The 27733-nt window shown below is 36.2% G+C and overlaps 1 long non-coding RNA gene across 3 annotated transcripts in view; it reads right to left on the minus strand.

The window, feature by feature from the left end:
- The window catches only part of LOC141425726 (uncharacterized), a 39210-nt gene that overhangs the window by 10877 nt on the left and 600 nt on the right, over nt 1–27733 (minus strand). Inside the window, exons 2-4 of one of the 3 annotated variants that reach the window (XR_012450798.1) lie at nt 27540–27682; nt 22141–26042; nt 21672–21763 (exon numbers count right to left, since the gene is read on the minus strand). This is a non-coding gene — a long non-coding RNA (uncharacterized lncRNA). Of the gene's footprint in view, nt 1–277; nt 26043–27539; nt 27683–27733 lie in introns of those variants that run through there. The other 2 variants (XR_012450797.1, XR_012450796.1) reach the window with 2 other exon arrangements.

A 27733-nucleotide genomic window follows, 5' to 3' on the forward strand; every position in this document is an offset into this window, starting at 1 on the left:
TTATGACCTAGATTTCAGTAACTTCTTTTTGTTTCTTCTTTTTTATTGTTGTGCTTGGGGCACATTGTGGCATTTACAAAAGTTCTTACAATATATCAAATATATCATACTTGAATTCACCCCCTTTGTCATTCTCCTTTATCCCCCTCTCTCCATTCCTGGAATAGTTTCAACAGGTCTCATTTTTACATTTACATACATATGTACACAGTATTTGCGCCTTATTCACTCCCCCACGCACTTTCCCCACCTCCTCCCCCTCCCTCATGTGCCAACCCTGCAGATACTATCTGTTCTGCCCTCCTGTTCTCAGACTTTGCAAAAAAAAATAAAAGAGAACTTCATTTGTTATTAGTTCAGTAACAATGATGGGTGAGAGTCAGGGGAACTATGGATGGTGGTGTATACTTTTAGATTTACATCTACTTTAAACCAGATTCACACAAAGTTCTTCCTTTTTTTTCTTTTTTCTTTTTTGTTTTGTGAGTGATCCTGGAGATTGAACTCAGGGCCTTGCACTTGCTAGGATGTTCTCTATCATTTGAACCACACTGCCAGCCCTTTTGCTGTTCAGTTTCTTTTTCAGATAGGGTCTCACACATCTGCCTGGGTGGGCTGTATGCACTCCAATCTTCCTAAATCTGCCTCCTGAGTAGCTGTGCTTACATACACGTGCCACCATGCCTGGTTTGTTTTGAGGAAAATCTGAGTAACTTTTGCCTAAGCTAACCTCAATTGCATGTGCCAACATGCCCATCTTACAAAGATTTTATGTGAAACAAATGTTAAATTTCTCCTCACACTTACAGCATTTTTCATTCTGATAGAATGACCATTCTTTAAACTTCTCAGAACCTCCTCAGAAAGCTACAAGGATATGTATTGCTTTATCTTTTCAAGGGTTTATTGTACATCAGTGATATTCTTAGCTTTACAACTGTGTTTTAAAAATTCAGCAAATATTTATACTTCCCTCCTTGGTGTGAATAACTGACTGAAAGAGCAGGAGATAAATGTTTTGTCTGTGTTCTTGCTTTTGCTATTCTAAAGAAATCATTAATATGATTTTATTTCCTACACTCATTTTTCTTTACATTGTATACCACATCTGCTTGGATCAGCTGGAAATTTGAGTTTAATACTCTTGCTAAAATAGCTACCTACCCCAATAGTTGATTTTAATCAGTCAGGCACTCTACCACTTGAGCCACTCCACCAGCAATTTTAATCAGAATCAAGTCTTCCATTAGAAGTGATGAAACTATGATAACTGAATATTTGTTCAGGTATGAAAAAACGAGTATTTAAATAAAATATCACTTGATTTAGACTAATTTATTTAATCATTAGGTTTTCAGGAGCAAGGTATGAGTTTCTGTTTTATAGGATAGTAACCATACAAAACAATTATGTACTATATATTTTAAAATGCTTAAGAAAGGATTTTCAAAGTTTTGTCACAAATAAATGGTAAATGCTTGAGGAGATAAATGTTTAACCTGATCTTATATTAGGTAATATTTATGTATTTTGAACATTACATGGTACCCATTAATATGTATAAGTTTTATGTTTTGATACAACAGTTAAAACTTATAAAACACAAATCTTTAGGTATTAATGATTAAAAATTTAATAAACTCAATTTAAATTAAATTAGCTTATAAGAAATATTATGCTCATCTCTGAAGTACTTACTTAAATGATGCACTCTAGAAGAGTAAAGGTATGTTGGGGGAGAATCCTTGTCTACCTGGGATCAGTTATCAATGCTTAGATCAAATGGTGCCACACAGAACTAGTAATCATCAATTTTGGATTGTATCTTTAAACATGTAAGCATGCAGTTACGTGCTACAGGGTTTGCAAAACTTTTAAAATATGGTTATTCAGAGTTAAGTAGGGTTTTCTAAATACTGCAACAAATTAGTTTTTGTTTCATAATTGGAATCTATTAATCACAGTAATTAACAAGACTTCTCATATCAATGAAATAAAAACATATTTGAAGCATGTAAATAGCTATATGTGTGAACTTTTAGCTTAGAATGATGGTAGACACTTGTAGAACATGTACTTATTTAGTATGCACATGGTGCCATGTAATAGAGTTACAACCAAGAGATATCTATACATTTGAGTATTCCATTGCTTGTGATTCAGTTAGAATGGAGTAAAAAATGGAATTTTCTTTCCTTTCAACTAACTTATATGAGTGAAAGCAGTCTTCAGAAGTGTTTATCATACTAGTAGGGAGATTTTTAACATAGGATAGAATACATTAGCTAAAAGTATACATTCTAGATAAGTTAAGTTTGAAAGACAGCTTCTTCCATTTTCATTTCAGAATGAGGTAATTATAAGACTGATTAGTTAAAATTATAAATATAAGATCCAGAACTGGATCTAAAGTAGTCACTTGAGCCTTTTAAGTAAGAAGTCTTTCCCACCAAAAGTCACAGTAAAGGGAGTAGAGAAATTTACATTTTTGAGAGGTAAGCATGAAATATGAGGGGTCTTTCAATGTGATTATTATAGCTTATCAGTTTAATGAAGCATCAGAAATTTAGATTCACACCACATTGGATAATATTCAAATGCATATGACTAAAATACTCAAGGTTCTATATCATTACAGAAATGAAGCAAGTTATTTTCCATCTTCATGAGCCACTTTAGGAACAGGAAATGTTCAGTAAAGCCAATGAATAAGTGTGTGTGTGTGTGTGTGTGTGTGTGTGTGTGTGTGTGTGTGTGTGTATTTGTGTATAATCTATACCTATGTTGAAAACTGAAGATATAAGAATTTAAGAAACACTGCAAAGAGACTGCAAAGTCTTGGTGATAAATAATACCTGACCTTACCAATGACTATGTTTTTCTTTAAGCAACATATTTAGAATTTGTGGGCTCAATATCTATTTAAGTAAGCCTATGAAAAAAGAAAGCATAGGTGTATGTAAGGTCGCCAATATAATATTCCAGTATTCTTTGATTCCCTTATCATGCATTTAAAACTAAGCTTTTTATTTAAAACATGTTGCTTTTGTAGATAATCATCCATGGCTAAAATCCTGAGAAAAATACAGTGCAGAAGATAAATTCGTTGGTGGTTTTGAAAGGTTTTACTTCTAGGAGAACTGTTTCCAGAAACATGCAGCTGGAAGCTCTTGTACTTTAGGTACTGGCTTATACAAGATAACACTTTGCTCCTCAAAGAAGGCAGAAAAATGAATTCTGGAGGTATGTGATTTTTCTTAACAAATACTTTACATATCATCTGTGACAAATGTAATTTTCAGGGGTAATACTTTAAAGCAACTTACATTTTAATGACTACAGTATGTGTCTTATTTATACATGCATATATACTTGTAATTTATGATATAGCTTACAAAAATTATTAACATTTTGGAACATCAAGGAAAATAAAATGGAAAAGTTAGTTAAAGGAAAATACTCTTCCCAAATCTGACCTATGATTGCAGTGAATTTGACATGTTCTTTTTTACAAAACATTTTAAAGTAAGTCATAGCAACTGTCTGCAGAAAGCTTCAGGGTTATGAAGTGGGAAGTGAATGTCAGAGGCAGCAGAGCTCTGCCAGGACTTCTTCCTATACTCCCTATAACTAACACAAGGGTGAACCTTCTTTTGCCTTGATTGTGTGCATGTGTATTAGTAATCAGCCTTGAATAGGTGGAAAATTCACAGTTTTAAATGGTACAATCTATGCAAGATATAATATGTCACAAGCAATGAAATTAAATGGAAACTAAGTGGATATTTCAATATCAAGGAATATTGATTTGAGACTTTTTACTTTAATTGAAATTATATGATTGGGCTACCTTATCATGCTTTGTAAATATTTACGTGATATATCATATTTAAAAGGCTATATCATTTTAATTTTTGTCATTAGGCCTATGTAAATTCTGAACACGCATCCTTGGCAATTTGATATTACTTTGATACAAAGCTTCCAAGATTACACCAACATATTATTAAATTTTTAGTTGTTTTAAAACATTACATATGCCATTTAGTCACAAATATTTTTATTGGTTAAAAAATAGCCCTAGAATTTGTGTTTTGGAGAGAGATGATATAGATATAGATGTCATAGAGACAGATATAGATACAGATAGAGATATAGATATAGACATAGCTATAGATAGATATACATATAGATGTATAGATATCTGTTGTGATCAAGGGAATCTGAAGAGATGCCATTTGCCATTAAAACTTTATTGTTTATTGTTAGAAATTCTGAATAATTTTCTTCTGTAAAGATCACCATTAACATAGTAAAATAAATTTGCATTTTACTATCAATAGGAAATGTGTTATAAAATACTACACACATTATAGCAGTTTCACTGAAAATATTTTATACACAAACATACCACAAGAAACCAAAATAATTGTTACTAGTTCTGGTTATAGTTTAATACAACATTTTACTCCTTTCTAAACTTTATTTAAACAATTATTCCTATTCAAGTTGGTATTATATTAAAATGAAAACTAAAGTTCAAAACCCAGTTCTACCAAAAAATAAGTTAAAATTTAAAAATTGAGAGATTTGATTAGATGAAATCCAAGAATCATTACATCAAATAAAAATACTTTTACAAGACAAAAATAATTTATATTTGTAATATTTAATATAAAAAATTAACATCTCTATATTCAAACTAAGCTATCAATAGAAGCCAATAAGAAAATAATGCAGAAACCTAAAATTATGAAGAGCAAAAACATGAAAAGACATTTTGCAGCAATAACATTCAATGGAAATATGAATGTAACTTGGTACACTCACATTCTGAAAATGAGGTACTGCAAATGCTTCCATGATTGAAGTTGTAAACTATTATAAATGCTTTTTATTCAGTATAGGTAGGAAGATTTCATCAAATGTTTGTAAGTATGAAATCAATGTAATCTGTCACAATTTCTCCTAAGCAAATAAACAACATCCAAAACAGTTGACCAAAGAAAGGGCCCTGGGATATCATGGACAAGAGCTAAGATCTGGGCAGGAAAACTGTCATAGAAGGACAGAGTGACAGTGAACGCAATCATGTTCAGTAGGAACTTGTTCTCTGTGACATGTTGAAAGCATATTGAAGAATATTAAGCATGGAGAAAATGCTTAAATCAAATATATTCTATCTTAATATATTTTCCTATTTTTTTCAAAGACAGTGTCTCCCTTCATGACCCAAGCTGGCCTTGAAATCATGATCCTCCTACCTCAGCCTCTAAGGGGCTGGAATTATAGCCATGGGCTCATGCGCCAAGCATTTTTTATCTTAAATTTTACTTTTCTATACAAAATGTATTGTATTTAAAAATATAGAGACATGAGTTTCTAAGTAGACATGGAAAAGAATGTTTTGCCTCTAGCTCCCCAAACTTCTTGAGAACCCCATAGTTAGTAGGGAAAAGCAGCCCTAAGTTGTTTGTCAGGCCAACTCCTCAGACCATACCTAGAATAAGGAATGCTCCTAGAGAAAATTAAAATCAAAGCCATCAGCTTATTTATGTGATTTTTAACTATTATATCCCTTCTTTATGTAGGTGTTTGATACATACATACATACATACATACATACATATATGGGCTATTGAAAGCTGGAAAGAAAGGAAGTAATTCCTTGGCAGTTTGGACAAGATTTAGTGGAAAAGCTGAGAAATTTCTGTCTGCATAAAGAAACTAACAATGTTGTTGTTCTAATGAGAATTGACAAGGACAAATGCCTGGTGTTACTGGACAAGGAATATGAGAGCATTTCCCACATGAACTTGAAGTTGAACTACCTGAGCAACCACCTTTTTTACTGTGTATAGAAATAAATACCAGCATGATGATGGAAGAGTTTCATATCCTCTGTGCTTTATAATGGATAATGTATGCTGGGAGTAAGAATAAGTCCAACAGCTGAACTAACACACAGGTGTTTTAAAGAAGTGGTGGAGACCTAACTTAAGAATGGTTATGTAAGAAACTTGGACTTAGCTAATAATGTGAACTTCTGTGCCTTTAAATTATTTAAAGTATTTGACCATACTGAATCCAGACATATTTATTTGTGCCTTGTTTCCTATAGTAAAGGAAAAAATTCTTCATTTGTGCTAAGTTTGGACAAAAAGGAAATGGTCTTATAGTAATGAACCTTTGTAAAATGTTTCCTTATATTTGTAATTGTGTAATGGGCTTCCCTTCTGCATGGACTTTTTGTACTCCTTTGACTTATTGTTCAGAACTTATTACTAACCAGACAAATCAATGGGAAGCAGATATTAGATTGTGATGGACAATACTTGAATTCACTCCCTCCACAACTCTCCTTTATCCCTCTTTTCTCCCATTTCTGGAATAGTTTCAACTGATATAATTTTTACATTTTCATACATGTGTGCATAGTATTTGCACCATATTTACCCTCCTAGACCCTTTCTCTATTTCCTTCCGCTCTCACTGGTACCAACCCTCCATGCAGGACCCATTCCACCCTGCTGTTCCATGATTTTGTAAAATAAAAGCAAAATGACATTTTTGTTGTTTATGATAGCTACACAGGTAGTTTCCTTGTGACATTTCCATGTATACATATTATAGCCTGAATTGGTTCATCTCCTCTATTTTTCTATTTTTCACCTAAGTCCCCTTCTTATGGTGATTTCAACAGGTTTAAAAATTCTACACTTATTATTGGATAGACAGTATATTAACCATATTCACCTTTTTAACTTCTTTTACCTTCCCCCTCTTCTATGTAGCCTCCCCTTAGTTTAGCATGTTTTTCATAATATTGCTGTATTTGTATTAGTTCTATATTTCACAGAGGAGAGAGAACATGCAGCTTTTGGCCTTCTGAAACTAGCTAACCTCATTTAATATGATGTTCTCCAGCTCCATCCATTACCTGCAAATGACAAAATTTCATTGTTCTTAGTGGCTGAATAAAATTTGGCCTTACCTAAAATGTACTAGTGCAAGAAAAGAAAAAACTACTAATCAGGATACAGAGTCCCAAATACTCACAAAACATGCAGTCACCTGATCTTTGATCTAATTAAGTAGAAAGATGGCCTTATGTTAATGGTACTAGAAAAATGAGATATTACCATAAAAAATACAGATTATTTCATAGCCTTCAATATTATGAAAAAGTACCAAAAAGAATAAGTGATTGATTTGACTCTACTAAATGTAATTGTCTGTTCATTAAGTTAGAAATTAGAAAGGAACATGTAAGCCACACATTATAACTGTACATTTCAATATGATCTATTTTCTCAATATTCACAGAACTCCATGAAATGGTAAGAAAGGTATGGAGGACCCTGCATACATGGGGAGATGTAATGAGTAAAAGTAAAAAAGGTGTTCTATAGCACAAGTTCTTAGGAAATTAATGATTAAAACCATGATTAAACACTGCAGATATGCTAGCATAGCTATTAAGAAGACTGACAATTGTTGTTCTGGAAATATAACAACTGGTATTTCTTACATTTGTGGAGTGTTCATAAATGGGCAGAATGAACTTGAAAAATTCCAATGGTTCACCTAAATATGCTTCTATCTTATAACACAGCCTGTATCTAGGGTCAACAACTGTTATACCATGAGATCAGTAATGAAAATCAGTTTTAAAAACCTCATCAAAATAAAAACCTCATCAACAGTAGAAAGGAGAAGTAAAATTGCATTGTCTTCATTTTCAAAAACACTACATTGATATGAAAATGTTAAAAATTCTGCTACATGTAACAACATGGAAACAACACAAAGACTTAAACTTTGAAGAAAGTCGGGCTTAAATTGCATATCTTGTATAATTTTATTCATTTGCAGCTTGAGAACAAACAAAATTAATGCCTACTGATAGGATAAAAGGAATGTATTTAAGTTATTGATATTTGCTGGGGAGAGGCATAAAGTATATTATTTGGAGATGACAGTATTCTATATCTTAAACCAAAATGACTGTCTCATAGATGAATGCATGTGCAAAACTTCACTGAGATTGACTGAATCTCAGTTGATGCCTTTGTTTATCTTAAAGGGATATTGCAACTTAGTTTGCTAAAGCAGGGTTCAGTTAACAAATGTGAGACAGGAGTTTGAAGTGTAACTCCTTAGTACAGTATTGTTCAGCATGTGGAAGGCCCTTGCTTTCAATCCACAATGTCAAGTAGTAAACATGTAAATGTGAAACAAATATTTTAAGATTAAATTTCAGATACAGTGATTTCAAAAAATGCCAATGAGTAAGATTTTTAAAACTTGCAGCTTAGATATAAATCAAATATAAAATTGTCTTTATTCTCCTACTAATCATAAATTACAACTCTACCAATGGATGTTTTCAATTTTCTAAGGCAATTTCATACTTCTCCCATATGGGATCAGCATTATTCATTAATAAGAAATCTTTTACTGCTTATTAATAAATCACTATCTGGATAATTGTATTACAATGTTTTGAAGTACTGGGTTTGAACTCAGGGCCTTGCACTTGTTAAGCAAGAACTCTACCACTTGAACCATGTCCCCTGCCCATTTTTCTTTAGATATTTTTCATTTAGGGTCTTGCTTTTGCACAGGATTGGTCTTGGACCAAAAACATCCTACTTTTGCCTCTTGTATACTTGGAATTATCAGGCACATGCCATCATGCCTGGCTTGTTTATGAGATAGGCTCTTACTAACCATTTTCTCTGGGCTTATCTGGAATCATGTTCTCCTTTCCATCTCCCAAATAGCTAAGATTACAAGTATGTAATCTTAGTACTTGGCCCTACTAATCATTTTTTTAAAATATGTAGCACTATGGTTTGAATAAGTGTCCCCCTCGAAGTCCATGTGATAAACACTTGGTCCCTAGCTAATGAAGTTTTTGGCAGCTGATGGAGTCTTTAGACCATAGGGGCACATTCTCACTCTCAAACCCTGGCCATGAGTTGAGCAATTTCACTCTTCCAAATGATCTCCACAACATTGTGCTATAGGCCCAAAATCAGTGGGGCCAATTGGTCATGGACTTGAACTTCTAAAACTGTGAACCAAATACATATTTTCTCTTTGTAAATTTGTTATCTTACACATTTGCTCAAGTTATAGAAAGATGAGTAACACATTCAGTTTTTATGGCTTCTAAATCCAACACCACCTAAACTGGAGAGAAGAGAAGATAAAGTAAAGACCTCTCCTTAAAAAACTATGATTCTATTTTTAGTTTTCTGATGAGCCTCCATATTGTTCCCAGAGTTGTCCTAGTTTCCATTCCCACCAACAGTCTATGAGGATTCCTTTTTCTCCACATCTTCACCAAAATTTAGTGTTGTGTACTTGATAGCCATTCGAACAGGAGTGAGGTGGAATCTTAATTTGGTTTTGATTGGAGTTTCCCTTATGGGCAGGGATGGTGAGCATTTCTTCGGTTTTTTTTGTTTTTGTTTTGTTTTTTTTGTGGCCATTTGGACCTCTTCCCTTGGAAAAGCTTTGTTGAGTTCATTTGCCTATTTCTTCATTGGCTCATTGATTTTTTGTGATTTTAGTTTTTGAGGTCCTTGTATATTCTGGTTATTAATCCCTTGTCAGATGTATGACTGGCAAAATTGTCTCCCATTCTGTGGTCAGCCCCTAATTTAGAGACCCTTTCTTTTGTTGTGTAGAAGCTTTTTAATTACATGAAGTTCAATTTGTGGGTCCTTTCTCTTAGTTTTTGAGCCATATGAGTTCTATTTAGGAAGTCACTGCCTATGCCATTGCTTTAGGTGTATTCACTGCTCTTTCCTGCACTAGATTCAAAGTTTCAGGTCTTATATTAAGGTCCTTATTCCACTTTGAGCTTATACTTACACAAGGTGAAAGACATGGATCTAGTTTCATTTTTATGCATTCAGATATCCAGTTTTCCCAGCCACTTTTGTTGAAGAGGCTATCTTTTCTCCATCCTATGTTTTTGGCACCATTGTCAAAAATCAGGTGGGCATAGTTTCATGGATTCAAATCTGGGTCCTCTATTGTGTTCCATTGGTCTTCATGTCTGATTTCGTGCCAGTACCATGCTGTTTCTATTGCTGTAGCTCTGGAGTATAGCTTGAAATTAGGTATTATGATACCTCCAGCATTCCTTTTTGCACAGTATTGCTTTGGCTATTCCTGTTCTTTTGTGCTTCTAAATGAACTTTAGGATTGATTTTTTTAATCTCTGTGATGAATGTCATTGGAAATTTGATGGAGATTTCAATGAACATGTAGATTGCTTTTGGTAGTTTAGCCATTTTCACAATGTTGGTTCTACCAATCCATGAGCATGGGAGATCTTTCCATCTTCTATAGTCTTATTCAATTTTTTTCCTCTATGGTTTGTAGTTTTCATTGTAGAGATCATTTGCTTTCTTTACTAAGTTTATTCCTAAGTATTTTATATTTTTTGAGGCTAGTGTAAATGGAATTGTTTTTCTATATTCTTTCTCAGTCTGTTCATTCTTGGTATATAGAAAGGCTACTGATTTTTTAAATTGATTTTTATATCCTGTTACATTGCTAAATGTGTTTAGATGTCCAGGAATTTTATGGTGTCATTTCTTTGGTCTTTTAGGTATAAGATTATATCACCTGCAAATAAGGATCATTTGACTTCTTCCTTTCTTATTTGCATTTCTTTTATTTCTTCTTCCTGTCTTATTGCTCTGGTTAGGAATTCCAAAACTATGTTGAATAGCAGGGGGAAGAGTGGACACCCTTGTCTCCTTCCTGATTTTACAAAACCACTCCTAGGGATATATCTAGAGGAATGTAAGTCAAGTCACAATAAAATCACCTACACACCTATGTTTATTGTAGCATTATTCACAATAACTAAGCTATGGAAATAGCCAAGATGCCTTACCACTGATGAATGGATAAAGAAAATGTGGTATTTATATAGAATGGAATTTTATTAAACCATAAATAAGAATAAAATTTTGTCATTTGCACATAAAGGGATGGAAAGGCTCATTTGTGTGAAGTTAGCCAGATTCAGAAAGCCAAGGTTGCATGTTTTCTCTCATATGTGGAATATAGACCTAATAAAAATATAAGCAAAATAGAAAAACAGGTCACTTTAAGGGGAAGGTCACAAATGAGGGAGAGAGAGCAAGAGAGAGAGAGAGGGAGAGAGAGAGAGAGAGAGAGAAGGGTGTACTTCCTACACAAGAATGTACATAGAATTTTTAAACCTGTTGAAACCACCATAAAAATGGGACTAAAGTAGAAAGAAAAAATAGAGGGGATGAACCAATTCAGGTTATAAAACACATATACATGTAAATGTCACAATGAAACACCCCGTACAGCTATCTCAAACAAATGAAAAGTCATTTTGTTTCTTTTTTTACAAAATCAAAGAATAGGAGGGTGGAACAGGTCCTGTCTGGGGTTTGGTACCAATGGGAGTGAGATAAGGAAAGGGTGTAGGAGGGTTAATAGGGTGGAAATACCATATACACAGGTATGTAAGTGGAAAAATGGGAGCTGTTGAAACTATTCCAGGAATGGGGGAAGGAGGATAAAACAAATGGTGGAGTGGGTAAATTCAACAATGATATAATGTAAGAACTTTTGTAAGTATCACAATATACCCCCCTACAACAATAATAAAATGTAAATAAAATTGTGGTAAGAACATTAAACTGAGGTGTGCCCTCTCGAAATTTTAAGTACACAGTTCAATATTGTTAACTATAGGCATAATTTGGATGGCAACCATGAATAACCTATTCATCTTCATAATGAATCTTTATACTCTTTGAACAGCAAATCAATATTCCTTCTCCCCTCTAGTACTTGTCCATTACCAGTCTGCTCTTTGCACCTATGAATGTCACTATTTTAGATACCTCATGTAAATGTACTCATACACTATGCTGATTTGAATGGCTTATTTCTCTTAGAATGATGTCCTTGAGTTTCCTCCTGTGGTGACATATTTCAGGATTTCCTTGTTTACATCTGAATAATATTCAATTGTATGTGTTTCCCATATCTTGACTATTGTGAATAATGATACAATACCCATAGGAGTGAAGACCTATCTTAAAGAGCCTGATTTCAATTGTTTGATAAGTAGACATAAATTGAATTGCAGGATCATAAGGGAATTCTGTTTTTAGGTCTTTGAGGAACCTCTATATTGTTTTCCATAGTGTTTGCACTATTTCATATTCCTAACAGTACACAAGGCCTCCAATTTCCCCAAATCCTGGTCAATGCATCTTTGATACTATTGTAATGGCTCTGTTCTATAGGGCTTACCACATTTAATTGGAACGACTTTCTAGGAGATATTACTTCACTGATTAATTATGTTTTTATTGCATACACATATAAATACAATATATAGCTATAAAACTGATGGAATTCCTTTATTCTGTGAAATCATTAGTTTACTTTGAGACTTCACTTGTTAAAAATCTATAGGAAATTAAAAGAAGAAAATAGTGGGCCATTAAAAATCTTTCGGTTGATTTTCAAAGGCTTAGCAGTTTCTTTCAGTAAAATATCATTGCTCTTTCATCACTATTGAATTAAGGTGGTTAAGTTAGTGAACATCTATTCTCTGCATAATTGGAAAGTTACCAGCTCTGTTACAGAAGAATATTTCCACAGGATCTGGGCTTTGTGTATTCCTTTCCAAATTCTGTCTTGAGAAAATTTGTTTTTAATCATCCACAGGCAGTTATTTTTATTATGTGTGGAAGCTAAACTATATCTACTGTATAACTAGAGAATTAGTCTTCACAATATATTTGGAGATATTGCCACATTAAAATCTTACCCTTTACAAATATCAGAACTTGGCATTTTATCATAAATCCAGTGAAGAGTAATCTTTTTCTGTAAATATATATCTTACTCTATGTTTATGATTGTCAATGCACATAACATAAAGATTCTCACATTGTACCAAAGGGCACTTTATATGAAATACAGTTAATTTCTTATAGCCACTGGTGACGTGATTCCTGAAAAAAGATTCAGGGATTCATGTCAAAAGCTTTACAGGTACATGGTTAGAAAAGTGCTCTTTAACTGATGAAATGACTGTTTTAAAACCACATATCCTTTCTAATTATGCAACCATATTCTGCGTTGTGTTAAGTAAAGCAATCATTTTGAATTGTATTAATTCCCCATTCTTTTTATGGTGAATAGAGCTTTATGAAACCAGTGATAAATGAAATAAATAAAGCACATTAAGTGAATGGAAATTATCTGGAAACTTCTGTTTTAATTAATTTCAAAATTATTTTTGAGTATAGCTTCATACACTTGGAACTTGGTGAAAAACTTGCAAATTGCTATTTTAAGAAAAACTACTCTCTTGTTTTGTGACTTTTTTTCATTCAGTGTCATCTACGGTACTTGTCTTGAAAATCCTTCTCTGTAAAACTAGACGATACTTTTGAGAAATACTTATTAGTGAATTGTGGCTATGATCTCCAGAATTTGAAATACAAAACTAATTTATAACCACAATATCACAGAAAAAGAAAGAACATTCAATGGTGACTTATTATAAAAATTTGGGCCAGATTTGCATTTATAAACACTCTTAATTATTCTTTATTAGCAATCTATTCATGTAGTAAAGTGGAAATTTAATCCACAAGGGTGTGTGTGTGTGTGTGTGTGTGTGTGTGTGTGTGTGTGTGTGTATTGACCTTACAAACATCTGTTGGCCTCTTGAACTTCTTGATATTCCATTTTTGTTAAATGACTTGAAATCCCTTTTCAGAATACATTTGGGAAATACTTTGCCTTTATGATTTACAGAGTCCTTTCTAAATGAAATATGGTTTCCCTTTCATTCAATTTGTTCAAATCACAAGATGATTCTTCTTTGAAGTTATTCACATCAGTTACTGATCCGCATTCTTAAGGATTTTTTTATTGTACAATTCAAGTAAGAATTTTTATGCACTTTATCTGTAATTGGCATATTATGTTAAATTAGCCATTGCTAAAAATGTTTGCAGACAAAATTTTTCTTCTTCATGCACCAGCCCTGCTTTCCTTGGGAATATTTTCACACTGAAGTAATATATTTCTCTGAGTCAGTCAGTATGACGACTTTGTATTTTGACAGACTTGTATTTGATGTCAGATTTCACATAAGGGAAGCCATTGTGTTGATTCCTGAGAGAATATAATCTAATGTGTAAGCATTAGAAAAAATAAAAATGTGAAGAGAAGCAATAAAATCAAATCTGTGATTATATTTTGATGTATCTTGACCAGATTTATAGTTCAAAGTTTCATAAGAAAATGGAATTTATATAATAACTATGACATATGTTTAATTCAGACAGTCAATTAAATGTACTTTTCTATTTAAACATTCTATACCTTTTTTTATGTTTCATTGAAGAAAGAATGTTGGAGGACATGTGCATAACCTGAAAACCACTGATAGCAGCAGGAAATTTGTCAGCTAATCCTTGGTATTACAACTGGGCTCCTCAATATAATTGCTCAGGTTTATGCACCCTCTGGTTCATAGTCTGTATGCTTAGGTTTTGTAGACATATATGTAACTAATGACTCACTCGCATGTATAGAGCCACTTCAGAAAACTCTGAATTGCTATCTCAGATTTGTCTGTGCACAGTATTACAAGTTCTGGGATAACTGATACAGATAAGGTAGGAGTTTTGAATCAGCTAATGAACTTTGAAAATTATATTTTGCCACAGGGATTCTGATTAGTTGAATTCTGTTAGATTCCACTTTCTTTTGATCAGCTAAATGAACAAATTTTTATTTTGCCCTTTTGAAAACAAGGGTTTTCTGAAATAGTTATATTCTCAGCATGAAAGATTTTTATTCATAGTCCTACTTAAAATTAAATCTTTTCCCAGTCCAAACTATCAAAGAAGAATACCTAAACACTGTCTCTATTTCACAAGTATTCCACTAAAATGTGTGATATTACACTGAATTTATGAACTAACTACAACAGAATTGGCATCTCAGTGCCATTATCTCATGTGTAAGGTTTATTGAAATCTTATTTACTGTTTCCTTTAATGTGACTTGATGAGTAATTTATAATTTTCTGTTTACATGTTTTACACGTATTTTGTGATTATTTCTGGAAGACTTATTTTATAGCACTCTCCTGAAATTTGTTTGGAGACTGTACTAATGTCTTGTAAAACAGGAATATGGAAGTCAAAAGGTTAAAAATCTTTTCTAATCACCCTGTTATAAATAATGTAAAATTAAGTAATGGCAATAAAGGTTTCAACAATAAAAGGATATTTGAAGAGCAAGATATTATCTTCATAATCCTTGGTGTTATCAACCTCTTTCACGAACTGAGGGTATAAAATGTGGGAAGTAAAATGGTAAATGAGAAATCAAAAAGTAGCAATACCTATGCACCTTGCATGCAATGTTATCTCAATTATCAATTTTCTGAGCTAGTAAACTAACATTTTGACCTATAAATTGTGCTAAGGGATTAAAATTCATAATGAGAAATATATTTTATTTCTCAATGGTTTCATCTCCCATCCTGAACTTATTTCTATTCAAGGCAACTAGGCCAAGTCTAAATGTTCTTTTCATGAACTGGACAACATTTGCATTACATGAATAGATAAACAAGCAAAGTCTGTAAGAATGTACAAAATCATTTAACTAAGCAAAACATGCACATAACCCAAACTCAAATGGTGTACATAATAAATGCTGAAACTTGATTCAGCCAAAAATTCCCCAATCTTGCCAATATAAGAATGATTATATACTTTTATTTAATGTACTCAATGTGCTATATTGACCTTTCAACTTCAGTCAATTTTGAAGATCAAAGAAGGTAAATGTGGGAATTCTGGTTCATAGTTATTCAGAGTTTTTAAAAGTGAAACTATATTGCTGCCTTAGACAATATTGCCAATAAAAAGAAAGAGTTTGCTTATCTGAAAGTTTATCAATAAAATGAGTTACTCACCCTGATTCTCTCTGCATAGAATGATAGATAATATTAGTATCAGAAATTTTGAAAGGCTCTAACATTTAGGATCAGTGTTATTTATTTCTGTGGTAAATATGCCTGTCTTTTTGTACTGACTTCCATCTTTTCTCAAGCTTCTAGTCACTAACCTTTCTAAGCAAACAAATTAAGAGAAATCACATATAAATTCTGTGCTCAAAATAATTAGAAACTTTTCCATTTAGCAAAGTGTAACCACAGCTCAATTTGTGGAGGAAACAATTTGAGGATCTAAGATGAACTTGAGCCTCCACTCCAGGAGTTTGTTGATAAGTTTATGTTCACTATTGTTGTGAGTACACTTTGATACAAAAAATGAGTCAATAAATTGGGGCTTGAATAAATTTTTTTCTTACCTCTCTTCAGCAATTAGCAAGTAGCCTTTGCCTCCTGCTGACTTTCAGAGACTGTCAAGTGGCTATGAATCTAGTTAGTTGACAAAAAAATTCTTCAGTGCACTCTTGAGAAGTAACTGCTCCACTGATCTTGAACTTGTTTATGAATAATATAGTAAGCTCTCAGTTTGTTCAATAAATCATTAATAAGGACATCTTATTAATAATAAGATATTATATTTGATGATTCTTCCAGGCAACATATAAATAATAGTTTCTAACTTTATAAAGGGAATGTGTCTATAAGTTTGGCATATATTTTATTTGAACTTTGTAGCATTTTATAGAAGACTGGGTTAGATTTACTGTTTACTTTTAATGTCACTTCAATCCAATGGGTAAACCACTCAATTACCATAACTGAAACTAATTTCTTCATATTGTTTCTCTATGCCCATCCTTAATTGTATCTGAAGTTACCTATTGATTTTACATTCTATCATAAAGTGTTGTTCATTCCAACCAGTCATCACTTGTAATCAGTGTCCACTGTTGGGGTTCTTAAAACATCATCTGATAAACTAATCCTAGTATAAGTTCTCAGCCAAGATGTCAGGTGGAGATAGATCCTCAGGATGTAAGGAAAACAGATATTTGAAATTGATGACTCATTAATTTATATACTTTTAATTTTGTGTTTGGTGTGCTCCTGATTTTATTACATTAGTATACAATTTTCAATTCTTTCTTGGTTTAATAACCAAACTTGTGTTACATGCATTTGATTTATTAATATATATTTTTAAATTTATCTATTTATTAGCTTTGACCTTATGTTCAGTTTCTCTGGTTGCCCACCTTAAGTCCATTTTTATCTTTCTGAATCTCTTTGACATTAATGTGGCATGATTCAAGCTACGCAATGATTTGTCATTTCATTTTGTCAGCACCTGCGGGCTTACATGTTTTCAAAAGCTTTTGATAAAATTGTTTCAGCAATTTACTTTGTGATTTGGTTATTCTAGTTGCCAGAATAAGTATAGGGTCAAATTTTATCAAGTGACCATGAGGCATTATCCCATTAATTTTTACCTGTGTTCCTATAATCTGAGATCTTGGATGGTCTGTCCAGACTCAGTCAATCTAGAATACTATTTGCTCAGCAAGAGCTCTACCACTTGATCCACCCTAGCAGACACTTTATGTGTTTTTTTCCTTCTGAAATAGGGTCTCAAGAATTATTTGCCTGGGCTAACTTCAAACTACAATCCTCCTGATCTCTGCCTCCTGAATAGCTAGGATTACAGGCATTTTTTTTGTAACTGTGCAGCACTTCCTATGATTTGGATGTTGAATGTCCCCTAAAATTTAATGTATGAAAGGCTTAGTCCCCATAGCAGGGCATGCATGGTAGTGTAAATTTTGAAAGAGGACCTAAGGAGATCCAAGATAGTGAATAGGTTATGGAAGCAGAAAGCCTAACCTCTGTGTCTCCAAACCTGGATTACTCTGACTGGTTCTAGCCAAAATAACAACTGCTATCTTACTCATTGCAGGAAAAATTTCAAAGACTGATCCACAAGTCAGCCTTTAATTGCATCTAACAGCTGTAACCCGCTGCACAGCCAGAAAGGTAGGTCCAGCCCCAGGGAAACCCCCCTTTCCCATGGCGATTTTTTTCTATCCTCTTCTTTTTTTCTTTCCTTTTCTTCTCTTTCCTCCATCAAGCATAAATAAAGCACCAACCAGAATCAAACCTTCAATACTCTGAACCCCTAGCCCATGGAAAGCTTCCCCATGCCACCTTACACTGAAAAAATTTGGAGCCATTCCTCACTGCTGCCACCACCACCAACTTCAAATCTGCCTGCACATCATTTGACAGAAAAACAGGTGAGTACCACACACCACACAGAACTGCCCCAGCCACTGCCAGGAGCATAAGTCAGCACAGCCCCTGGGCACAATGACCCCCACCTAATAAAACTGAATAACAAAGAGTGAACTCACTTCCCGAAGCAGAGCAGGAAGGGGATCACAGAAATCATCTCCTGAGCCAGTGAGCAGCCCCCAAAATTGAACTGCCCCACAAACTGAAAGTCAAACAGTGAAATGTCATAGCACATGAGCAGCAGAGGGGGCTGATGGAACACTGAACCTGCCCCAAAGAAAGGGGGCAGGGCAAAGAAATAAGCCCCCAGCATGAAAATCCCAGTACACAAACACAGTGAAAAGCCACCTCCAAAGCAGGGCAAGTAGTGGATTGCAGAGCTGATATCCTAACCCAGAGACCACATTCAAAACTGAACTGCCCCACCCTACTGGGGGAGGAGCTGAGCAACAGCTGCAGCCAAAGGGTAACAGCTATCAGCTGGGGAAATCAATAGTTCTGACCACCCTGCATGATCACAATCTCAATTTAACTGGTATACAGAAAAACAAAACACTAGCCACAAGAGAATCACCTGGTGAGACCACATCAGAGCTTCTGCTTATATGACGATAAGAGGACTGGATGCTGGAGGAATAACTCCAGAACCTTAAACTAAAACTGAAATTCTATTGTTCCCGAACCTGGTGTTTTTGTTGGTGTTGTTCATTTTGCCACGTTTTTTGTTTTTTGTTTGTTTTGTTATTGTGGGTACTCTGTCTTTATTTCTATTCCTATTGTCTCTTTTTTTATACTATCAACTGTACCATCATCATCTTCTCATCCCCACTCTCATCCCCTTCACTCTCCCTCCTTCTCCTGTGCTAAAATCCATTGTTTTCCTTCCCAACAACTAATTCTGCCCCTTCTCACCCACTCTCTGCCCCTGCTTTCACTTTCCCTTCTCCCAGCCTGTCACCAGACTACCCTTCCATCCTACACACTTATACCCCACTGTTCAACCTACTATACCAACATTACACATCCCTAAACCCTTGCAACCCCTGGCACAAGCACCTTCCACTACAACAGAAACACACCCAAACACACAAGGACCACAAAAAAAACAGCAGACCTGCACTGCTTCCCACACTCACCCACCCCACTTCCCACATCCCCTTTTAGTGCCACCCTATCCAATTCCCCAAATTGCTATACCTAGCCAAAAAAACATTAACCCCCCCAACTTGCACTACTTACAAATAATTACCACCAAGGGGCCTTCTATATAACATATAAACTACTGGTTGGGTATTGAACCTGTGAAATAGTTGTTACTAAATTACACCCAGACCAGGGACAGAAATAGCACACCAACCTGGCTAAGAACCAAGACAGGCACAAAACAAAAATTAAATTAGTGTAAAGAAAACAGGTGACTAAAACCACCAACTAACCTGTCAAGAACATAGTTGCACAATACCAAGTGGAGCAATGGGAAGAACAAAAAGGGATGGAAACTATGTTCCTCAAAAAATTAATTTAATACTGGATTCACAGGAAAATGAACAAAATGGATACCCAGCTCCTGACCCCAACAAAACAAAGATAAACAACACCAAGGAACCCAGCAATGGCCTAAAAACATCCTCAAAGAAGAAATCCTGCAAGTAATCACTGAGAATTTCATGGAGAAGATACTAGACATGGTCAACCAAAATGTACAAGATGCACTAAAGAAATTTCAAGACCCCAAAAATAAAGAATACAAGAAGACACAGAAATAAATAAATGAACTCATAGTTGGTCTAAATAAGCACCAAAGTGAAACAGAGAACTCTATAGAGAGATAAATGAATTAATGATGAAAACAGAAAATATTAAAGAGGAAGAGACTCCTGATATGGAAAACCTCAGAAAAAAAGAATGAAACAAACACAAAAACACAATGGAAGTGCACTCCAGCAGACTAGAAAAAGCAGAAGACAGAAACTCAGAACTCAAAGATAAAATAGAAGTTAAGAAAAAACTGAAGAGCTATTAGTCAAACAACTCAAGACCTGTGAAAGGAATAGGCAAGAAGTCACGGACTCCATCAAAAGACTAAACCTGAGAATCATGGGCATTGCATAAGGAGAAGGGTTCCAAGTAAAAGGGATTAATAATACATTCAATAATATAATAACAGAATATTTCCCAAATCTTGAGAAAGTTATGCCCATTCATGTACAGGAAGCTTCCAGTAGAACCTCCCATCAACACATTATCATTAAAACAACAAGCACAGAAAATAGAGAAAGAATACTGAAGGCTGTAAGAGAGAGAAAAAAGCAAGTAACATATAAACATAAACCCATCAAAATCAAAGCAAATTTCATGGAAACATTAAAAGCAAGAAGGGCATGGAGTGAGGTATTCTGGGCACTGAATGGAAATACCTTCAACCCTAGTATACTCTACCCAGCAAAACTATCATTCAAAATAGATGGAGCAATAAAAATTTTTCACAATAAGCAGAAACTAAAATAATATATGACTACCAAGCCACCACTACAAATGATTGTCCAAGGAATTCTGCACACAGAAGACGAAAACAAATAAAACAACTAGTGGATGGGCAGTATCAAATGATAGGAGAAGACAAGACAAGCAATCAGAGAGTAGCATTGATTCAGCAGGCCCATCTGCTAACTACTGGGGGCATCCAAGACTGTTCCACAAACCTTAGGAGCTTGCACTGGGAGCCCAGGGGCATCTTGATACCTGCCATGGAAGAAAGCATCTATGGCCTCTGAAAAAATGCTACAGTGCATTTGGTGGAGTGTTGATGAAAAATTCTTAAATGATACATACATGCTAAGGGAGACGGGGCTCATAAACTCGTCCTCAACTCATGACTTCAAAAAGCATCAAACATAGAAAAACACGTTTAGTGACATTTCCACCAATGTTCTTGGAAAGAAGATATACTACCACTTCTATGCCAATGAGGAAGGAAACCCTAATCCACCAAAATCTATGCCTGAAGCGATCACTGGAATTGAAATCATTTCTAGCAAGCCAATGATACACATGGACACATGTATCAGGATACCCGGATATACACTGGGCATATTCAATGAATGCTGAATATTTCCTCCTCAGACAATATGTTAGGGTTGATCTTCGCAATAGCAATGTTGAGCCAAACCTGCAGTTAGTGACTTCCAGGGAGCATTGCTGACTTACATTATGTGGAAAAGAGTACCTAACAGACACTGATACATGAAATATTTTACAACCACCCACGCGCACACCCTCACACACATAAACACACCCACAGCATGGCTATGTCCCATGAATATTAAGTATTCTAGTGTAAGTGAATTTCTGGGCTTTCATCTAAGTAAAGTACCTTTCAGCAGCACCAAAACTTCATGAATACCAGGAAACACTGGTGAACCAGGGTAATTCCATCAGACATTTGTTGACACGGTGTAATGTATCCTGCAGGCCAGAGAAGAAGTGATGTCACAGTAACAGGTGTCTGAGCCTCTGAGTAACCTCCTTCCTCCCTTGCCAGTCCACTAGCAGCACACCGTGAGATCGGTTGTTCAGGGTGAGCCCCTAAAATCAATGCCACCTGTGTACCACAATGAGATCCAGGGTGGCCTGTTCTGCTTGGTGTGTTCCAGGCCCAAAAAGGTCACAAAAGCCTGTGGACACTCCAAACTGTGGGGTATGGTAGCTTAGGCTAGCAGGTGAAGAATGGAATGCCCTAATTCTGTCGTGCTAATGTCACCCATGTGCTCCTGCTGTCCCTGCCCCATTTCCCTAGGCCCCACTTAACTGAGAAGTCTTCCACACAAGACAGGGGCACCTACCTCCAGCTTCTTCCTGCTTGGCTGGCTGGGCTGCCATAGCAACAGGCCACGCAGGAGCTTCCTCAGGACTCTTCAAGTTCCAGGGGCTGTGAGCCCACTGTGACATCACCACCAAGACTTTTCTGATTGGTCAAACTGCATAAGCAGTCCCTCTAGGCCCTGCCCCCTCCCAGCTCCAGCCACTTGTGTGGCAGTTTCCTGGCAAGATCTTCTGATCTGAGGATCGCTTTTCTCCTTCAGGTTTCCTAGTCAGCTAGTTCAAGGTTCAAGTGGGATGACACTTCTGTCCTGTTCCAAAGAACTCCCAATCTGGAACCCGCATTTTGGAGATCAGGAAGTGATTCTGGTGGTAAGTACAAAAACACCTCAAGGCCTTTGCAGTTCCATCAGCAAGGAAAACTCCCTCTACATTGGATGAGGCAATTTCCCTCCCAGAACTACATCTCCCATCATGTGGGAGGTCATTCCCTTATGTGAGGAAAAATAGAGTACACTGGGAACCACGGGGTTGTGTTTCCAGGCTTCTGTGTTCCTAACTCCATCAAAACACACAAATGCACACACTGGCTGCCAAGAGCTTCAAAGTGACCACGAGAATGCACTTCATGTTGACAAAGAAATGAATTCACTTTGATCCGAGAAATACACTGGCACACACAGTGTGTAGTCAAGGAATGCTTAATATTCCCTAGTCAGTGAAATTGTAACCATCTCTCCAGTGAACACCAGCTTTGAGGAACACCAGAAACTATGGAATACCATGGAGCACTCAGGAAGGACATTCATTTCTACAAAGATTCTCTCACAGACAAACACTACACCTTTCATTTATGGAACTGAACACATAAAGTCAGAGTGACTCAAGGCTGTTCCTCAAAGTGACTTCAGGAACTAACCTAGCTTCTACCAATCAGTGATGGCAAATTGAACAAGAGATATCTCACACACACACACACACACACACACACACACACACACACACACAAAGTGATGATATCCTAATTGTTATCTAGTAAATGAATTTCTTAACTTCTATCTACTGAATAGCCACGTTGAACAATACCAGAAGTCACTGAGCAACAGAACACCCTGGTGCATTCCATCCATTCCCACAGTGTGAAAGACAGATTTTGATTCAAGGAGTCTTATGCATGCCTAAAGAGTGGATATGCTCAATGAGTGTGAAATAGTGTGCAGTATGAGAATTTATTAGAAAGAGCAAAGAAATTAATACACTGTGACACTAAAAGTATTACACACACAAACACACACACACGCTGGTGTTATCTGTGGGGGATCAGAGTGATTGAGGTGACCTACCATTGCCTGCCCTGGCCTGGTCTATGTCCCCTTTGAGGTCCTTTGATAAATTTTCCAGAAGCATCTTGGTTGAGGGTTGACCCAGTATCACTTGATATGGTCTATGCCTCCACTCTGGGCTCTCTTGCAGCCTGAACCTCCACACACAGGGAGATAGCAAGAGAGTGTTCTTTTATCTACATGGTCTCCAGAAAAATGATCTGGCTACAGTTTGTTTGGAATGTGGGCATCTGGTCATCAGGATTTAACATTCTATGGTCCATCATCCAGAAAGTGAGGGCTTCTCTAGTGGTCCTCGCAACTGAAACTCTTCTTCAGACAAGCCCTCCCCAAGGTCTAGTAGGATGTTGCACCCCTACCCCCCAGTCTAGCTCATAGGATAGGTTGGCATAGTCTGACTCACACAGCCCGCCCCAGTGGTCTGTGTACCATCACTGTTCCAATATTGAGGACACAGAGCTGGGGTCAGAGATGGCACCTACATTAATTAAACCAGGTATGTGACTCTCAGCAGAGCACTGGGGATCTCAGGACCTTCCCAGTCTTCCTGATTGCTCCCTGGGGGATCATCCTAGCATCCAATGCCCAGAAAGTCACCAGTTTTTCATCGTGTCTAGTACCTGTATTTCCTGTGACACTTTCAGGCAGTTGATTCATGTAGGTAATGCACTAAGTGAGTGTTGGGAAATTTAGAAGAAGGGAAGCAATAAGAATGGAATATAGATTGGATGAGGTGTTGCACAACTATAATTTCAAAACTAGGGAGGATGAGGCTGGGAGTATTAAAGTTCATATCCAGGCTGGGCTAGATAGCCATACATGGACTCTAAAAAAACCCAGAGAACCCCAAGTTAACATAGACTTGAGAGACTTGATTTCCATGGCTTTATCTAGAGAAAATCAAAAGTGTGTACACAGAGACAAATACATACAGACACAATGGCTTATATGAACACAAATTCATGTGCACACAGAGACGTTACACATTTGCAAACAGATGCAGATAAGTACAAATGCTGTCACAGAAGTTCATGTGCACGTGTGATTAGACCCACACATAAAGGCACACTGAGGCAAAAATACATGTACACACATTCATTCTAATCCCAGGGTCTCCCTAAGGTGACCACAACTTCTCTTTTCCCTCTCAAAGAGCTACCCAGTTGCTAGTCAAACACTTAAGTGTCTTTCCTGGAATTCCAACACCCATCGCTAACCTGTCTACACAATACCTTGGTGTGGATCTTCCTTGTCCCACTCATAAAATGAGTGTGGGCAGCTATCTCATGACTCACCCTTGATTTTGAAATCCTGGCACAGGCAACAAATGAGGTTATCTATGTCTTGGTCCTAGGCACCAAGGAAAGGCAGGAACTGGTGATGAGGCTGCAGTGGGGCTCATGTGTTTAAGGCCCCTGTGTCTCTTCTGTGCTTCTAGGGACAGGGAAACACTAACTGAAAACTGCTTCTGGAGACCAATCCTCTGAGGAGCCAGCACCTTCAGGGAAAGGAAGCAGTGAGTGAACCCTGTGGTGACTGTGGTCATCCGCTGAGTGCTGGACTAATTGTACATGTTTGTGTAACAATCATGCTTGTGACAAAGATGTGTCACATGTTTGTAACTGGTCAATCCCAGTCTCTGTCCATGTGTAATTCAAGCAGAAGTGCTGCTTAAAATGGTGGTGCCCTACTACTGCCTGGACTCCATCTGGTTTCAGTGGGACATGAAGTATAAGAATTACCTAGCACCCAGCATCCACACCACCACCAATAAGTTTGACACCATGGTTTCCTCTGTCATCACCACCTCCCTGGAAGATCAGAGCATGAAGGACTCAGATCAAGCCTGGGTGGTGGAACACTGGATTGAGGTAGCCAAGGTATCCTGCAAAAGGACTAGCCAAGAAGGCTACCACAATAAGATCTGCACAAACCCTCAAGTGTCTTTAAAAGATTAAAAATCTCTCAGGTTGCTGGTAGCTAGGACTCACTTCAGGACAATTTCTCACACTTGGCTCTCAAAGTCAGATTTACACTTAATATTCAAATCAACTCTATTCAATAGTCTAGGGATAACCTTAGTGCTGAACAGGACAACACATACAAGGAAAGAAGTTAAGGGGAGGACATGATACATGGTGTATTATTTACAATTTAAAAAATAAACACTACATTCCTATAGTTCTTTTTGGATACGTATTTGCCAAATGTATGGATGCTATTTTACTTTACCTGCCAATCTTTAAAGTAGAATCACCCAGGGTAGTTAGTTGTGCATTTCTCTTCAGGTGACCCTAAATCAGCACTATTATATTAAAAACAAAAATATATTGCTAACAGCGTGATCTATTTTCTGAACGCACAAGACATTTTCATTGGAAAATAACTAGAAAACAAAGAAATGCAAACAGCAAAAAAAACCCAACATGTTCCTTACTCCACATTCTATTTTTAACACTTTGTGTACTTCTGCTTCATTTTGTATATAAACGTATAAATTTTAAAATGCAATCTGTGTGGGGTGGTTCAAGTCACAGAGTGCCTGCCTAGCAAGTGCAAGGTCCTTAGTTCAAACTCCAGTCCTGTTAAAAAAAAAAAAAAAAAAAAACACAATTTAGACAACCCTATGGGTATAATTGGGTATCTTTTTCCCACACATCATTACATTCTTTTAGAACATTACTTGACTGCTGTACCACACATTCCATAGATCCATAATTCATTTATAGTCGCCCACTGCCCTGTAGGTGAATGAGTAGCACAGAATTAAGCAGGAGGCCTTTCTCCTTATTTTTGCTCCCACACAAGTACTCTGCTCCAGCAGCCATCTCAGGGCTCTTTCATCACAAATGGACCATAAGTCCCACTGGGATATTCATTTTTGTGTGGTGCTGGATTGCACGCAGGACCTCATGCATGCTGGGCAAGCACTCTACCACTGAGCTATACACTCTGAAATGTTTCCCATTTTTAAAGTTTCCAAAGTAATCATTTCTCCTTGAAAAATTAACTTGAGAATTTTAACCGTAAAAGCTCTAATGCAGTGGCACATGCTTGTAATCCCAGCTTCTGTGGATGAATAGATGGAAGGTTTGTGTTTTGAGGTCAGCCCAAGCAAAAGTTAGACTCTATATCTAAAAACAAGTCAGGCATGGTGGATCAGTCCTGTAATCCCAAATATTTGGGATCATCTCCATCTGAGGCCAATCCAGGCCAAAGATGGGGTGGGGGAGAGAGAGAGAGAGAGAGAAAGAGAGAGAGAAAGAGAGAGAGAGAGAGAGAGAGAGAGAGAGAGAGAGAGAGAGAGAGAAAGAGAATAAGTGCAAGATCCTATCTCAAAAACAACGTAAAAGCAAAAGGACCAGTGGTGTGGCTCAAGTGAAGTGGTAGCATGCTTGCCTAATTAGCACATGGCCCTGAGTACCAACCACAAAATAAGAACAAAATTACAAGACAAAAGCTGCAATGATTCTTATACTGTCTTGTTCTAAAGTCTCATGCATAATTATTCTTATGCCTCTCATATGGATATCTTCCCCTGATGTCTTTGAATGACACTAGCATTAACAGTTAAAATCAGTATAAGCAACTCAGGAGCATCTATTGAAATTTAAATATATACAACTTTAATATTCAGCAACTTCACTTTTTGCCACGAACCCGGGGGAAACACTTGAGCATCTATAAGAGACATCCTCAAGGATCATCTACAATCATGAAAAGCTGGAAGCAGTCATCAGTGGGATAGGACCAACTGCACTGTGGTAAAGCCATTTTTGAAAATCTTACAACAGTCATGACAAAGGAGGGGAAAGTCTACATGACCATAGATGGTTGTGCAAACAGAAAATAAACATATTTTACTAGCTTAAAGTACACACATGCAAACGCACCGAATTCTATTTCTATGAGGTCTGGGGTTAAAGAGAGTCAGACTTGAGAGGGGATTCAACTGAACTTACAATGTGTGAATTTGCTAATAGCACATTACTTGATAATTTTAAATAAATGAAGTGAATACATAAAATGGATAACAATATAAAGAAATACCGATTAAATTTATGTAGGTCAAACCTTACCTGTGCAAAAAGTTCTCTTTTGCTAGTTGAATTTGTAGTATTCCACCCTTCCATTTCATTTAAAAATATTAAATAATATTTTTGCAGCACACACGTTTTCTAAATATTTAGTAACAGGAGAAACAGACTTATCACAGAGACACCTAAAAAGTAGAAGAGCCAGCTCTGGTTATTCATTCCTGTAATCACAGCTA

Source organism: Castor canadensis, chromosome 8 (genome assembly GCF_047511655.1).
Source record: "Castor canadensis chromosome 8, mCasCan1.hap1v2, whole genome shotgun sequence".
In the NCBI taxonomy this organism is placed as follows: domain Eukaryota; kingdom Metazoa; phylum Chordata; class Mammalia; order Rodentia; family Castoridae; genus Castor; species Castor canadensis.